This window comes from Rhinolophus ferrumequinum, chromosome 16, assembly GCF_004115265.2.
Source record: "Rhinolophus ferrumequinum isolate MPI-CBG mRhiFer1 chromosome 16, mRhiFer1_v1.p, whole genome shotgun sequence".
NCBI classification, from domain to species: Eukaryota; Metazoa; Chordata; class Mammalia; order Chiroptera; family Rhinolophidae; genus Rhinolophus; species Rhinolophus ferrumequinum.
The window spans coordinates 11,343,393-11,347,623 of record NC_046299.1 but is presented as its reverse complement, the minus strand read 5'-3'; positions in this window follow the sequence as shown (position 1 = coordinate 11,347,623).

Genomic DNA, 4,231 nt, shown 5'->3' with positions numbered 1-4,231 from the left:
CCTGACTTTTACGGTGTCCAGGAAGAGAAATGATTCCCTGGGTCCATTTGGCCAAGGCCCAGTGGGTGTCATACTGACAAGCTGAGGATTTCATCGTAAAAGTCGATTGTCCCCACAGAGTGGACATCTCCGGCCTCCCTGCCCTGGGACATCACGCTGCTCACTCACCTTCCTCTGTGTTTGATGCTTTCTGGTCTGGGACCTGCGTAAAGCCCATTTTTGTTCTGATGCCATGCTAAACCCCACAAGTGGAGAGCACTTTACCGTTTGCAAAGCACTTTTCACAGCCATTTTCTCCTATGCCCTTCCCGACAACCCTGCCAGGTCAGCTGTGGGAGTGTGATTGCCACCACTTTACAAATAATAATCCAAGGCTTGGGTTTCCGGCCCGCTCCAGGACACACTGACTGGTAAATGGCGGCGGAGCAAAACCAAAGTGCTCCGGCCTCTGCAGCCCAGTCAAGTATGTATATTGCCGTCGTTTCAGGCAGATTGACCATCATGAATATCCCAGTGTGCATCATAATTGAAAGCTGGGTTAAAAGCCACATGCCTGGATTTATCCTTTGAATTTAGAAATATTAACCTTAAAAGTTCTTCCAACTTCTATCCAATTTAAAAAAAAAATAGCGTTTCCCGTTGGATTTTCAGTAGAAGGTGAAAACCAGGAGATTGGGGGAAGGGAGGAGGGGAAATGACCCTGTTCGTAGGTGATTTGGTGCCTCCCTGGCCAGTTCCTTCTTTCCCTCGCCTCCCCCAAACCCAAACGCCTTCACAGCCCAGGTGACCGCGGAGAGGTAGGCAGAGGTAATATTTCAGTCCAAGGTGTTTCAGGTCAACAGCTCCTTTAGTCAAGATGACAAAGGTATTTATTACAGGAAATCTCTAGCAAGGATGATCTGTGCTTCGCAAGGAGACAGCAATCAAGGCAGACGTTTGCCTGGAGCGGTGGACTTCTGAGGTTGATCTGCAAGGATCTGCTGAGGTAATATTAACATTCCTGCCGGAGCTGGATCTGCTCTTCTGATTCGGAAGTTGTGAACAGTACATACCGGCGTTGGGACAGAGAGATTTATACCTGTGACTTCGCTTGCGATAGGCTGTCCTCTCAACTTTGGGAAGCAACACCTGCAATGTTTGACCAGACTTTCAGGACAGATAAACCTGCCGTCCACCGGACACACCCACCCCCACTCTTTGTGAAATCTCACCTTAGTTTTCTTCTAGTGCAGTGTTAAAATGTGGATTGCCTGGACGAATGTTTTCAATACTTGTCTGCTGGGGGATTTGTTAAAACATACAGATTCCCAGGTTCCCTCCCAGGCTGATTCAGTAGGTTGGGAGAGGGTGATGTTAAGAAGCGATAGTTTTAACAAAACCACAGGTAATCCTTATGATTGGATCAATTTGGCTGGTGTGGCCCACTGCTTCTCGAACTATTGCAGGTATCTGAATCTGCTGGAGGGCTGGTTAAGAAGAGTGCTGACCTTATCTGGGCCTGAGAATTTGCATTTCCAACACACTCCCAGGTGGTGTGATTGCTGCTGGCGTGGGGATAACACTTTGAGAGCCATTGGTGTAGACAGACCCGTGAGCCAGAGTTAATCTGTCGAAGCCTCAGTTTCATCATCTGTAATATGGGGTTGGGCATGATATCTACGTCTTAAGGGCTGTTACGAGGATTAACTGAGTTACTATTTGAAAAGCACAGCAGTGTCTGCAACATGGTAAGTTAGTATGACGTAAGTGTTTGTTGAAGAGAAAATAAAATGCCAGCTAGGGTTATGTGTATCTATTCTATGCACTCAGCAGCTGCTTCCGTATGGATGGCATGCTTGGTAGGGGCAGGCTCTGTGTAAGTGGCTTGTCTCTGCTGGATCCCCAACTCATAGTGCAATGCCTGGCACATTGTCGGTGTTCGATGAATTTGTTGAATGAGTGGATGGATGGATGGATGGATGATGAGGGGGTGGATAGACAGATGGACAGACGGGTAGATGGAGCCTGGGCCACTCACCGGCCTCTCCCAGGGGACCACAGCAGTTCCCTGATAGGCTCTCCCCTTCCACCCATTTTCCCCACAGCAGCTGCAGAGATGATTCTAAAACCCCAGATCTGAGCGTCTCACTCTCCTGCTTAAAACCTCTTCCATTGCACGTTCTTATAATAATTATCTTCTATGGACCATGTGTAGACAAAACTCCATGACTTTTAATTTAATTCATGTCTCCATTCACAAATAATCAAAGCCACGTGGCTGCCAATCAGATTTGCTGATTAGGAGGAGATAAGAAGTGCTAATAAAATTTCAGCTCAATGCAAAGAAACTTTATGTGTTACTGAACTATGCAGATTTACCTTGGGTCAGTGTATGGTTCCTGCTCAGCTGCTGGAATTGCTGAACATAGTTCACAGATACCCTCTTCTCATAAATGCTGGCTCGGACTGTCAGGAGTCGGGGATGCCTGATGGGGAAACCACGTGATTGGGGGAAATGCAAACTTCTTAGCCTGGAGTGTAAGTTTCACACACTTGGCCTGATCCTTCCTTTGAGTTTTGTCTCTTGCTGCTTCCCTCTGGTTGTCTGCTCATGGCTGTCTCCTTGACCAGGTAGGAGCTACGGTAGGGTCGGAGTCTAGCCCAGCACAGCACGTGCTCAAAAACTGTGGAATAAATGAATAGCATAATGTACAACAGATTTACTTGTAAATGATCTTTCCAGATTATTTTTCTCATACTTGTAATTTGAGTTCTTCAAATTTTAATGCACAGGTGACCGTTGTGAAGATGCTGTATAGTTTCTATATCCAGGTATTTGTCTACGTATAATAAGGTGCTAAAATGTTGTTCACCAGGTGGCTGAAAAAGGGTTGAAGAGGCCAGGACCATGGATTTCTTTGAAGGGAGTAGTTGGAATGTGGTACATTTCCCATTTCACAACTTTTTCTGCCCTGCCCTCCCATTATTGCTGCCTCCGGATGTGGTATTTCCTCTTTACTTCAAGCCAAGGCAGATGGGGGACCACTCAGAAAGCTTGACATATGTCCACTAGAATTGGGGGCCTGGTTGTATGAGTGTTTCCATAAGACAAGGGGACCTGCAGCTGGCTGGTGGGGCAATGTGACTCCAACGGTGAATAACTGAGTGGGGGGAAACTTTGAAAGCCCAGGGCATGTGGTGTCCTAAGTAGCAGAAGTTCCCAGGAGAGAAGTCTCAGAAAAACCCAGAGAAAAACCCTCAAGAGAAAGAGTGAGCTTTGAACATCCACAGAGCCAGCAGCCCACGATTACATCTGAACGAAGTCCTCTTCTTCCTCGTCTCCTCCAAACCCAGGGGGCTCACAGGTGGGTGGGGAGCAGGGGAGAAGATGCACACGACTGGGAAATGGAGAGGCCACCGTGTCATCATTCCCCGTGGCAGGCCTCCCTGGCTACCGCTGGCCTGAGCTGGGGAGGCCGATGTTGGGTGAGAGCAGGGAGTAATTATAACCCTAAGCCTGACATTTTCATTACTTTAATGAGACCGGGCTTGGGACTGAAAGTGACCACAAGACTGCTTGTTATCTAAGAGTGTCTAGAAAAGTGATGAGACCTACCTGAGATTTTTATCCTAGGGCAAGAACACCCTGCAGAGCTGGTTTGAAGGGACAGTTGGGCTTGGCAGGGAGGAGTTTGGAGAAAGTTGTTTAAGATAATGGTTACAGAACTACATTTACAGAGACATATGAAAACATATTTACATAAATCCACGTATATCGCACAGATCAATATATGTACATACACGTATCCATAAGTACAAACTACCATTTTTGAGACTCCTTTACTGCACATGCTCTAAGCCAGGCATTTTTACATCCGTTAGCTTTAATCCTCAGATAAGATAAATATCATCACTATTTTACAGATGATAAAACGGGGATCAAGGACGTGATATCTTTTACCCTAAGATCACATAGCAAGTAAAAGAGCAACAGTTCAAACCTAGGTCCCTTCCTTCATTCAGACTATATCTGTGGCTTCCCTGTCATGTGCCAGCCCTAAGCTGGGTCTGTCCGCAGGGGCCAGGTCCTATCCAGGACCTGTAACTCTGTCAATTGCTGTGTCTCTATGCAGAGAGTTCTCTCTATGCATGGACAGGTTGTGATTAATTGATGTGCTATTGGCTCAGGCTAAAGGATTCCCACTCGCTCTTAGCCTGGTCAGGTCTCAGGTGGCTTCTTCTGAACACCACA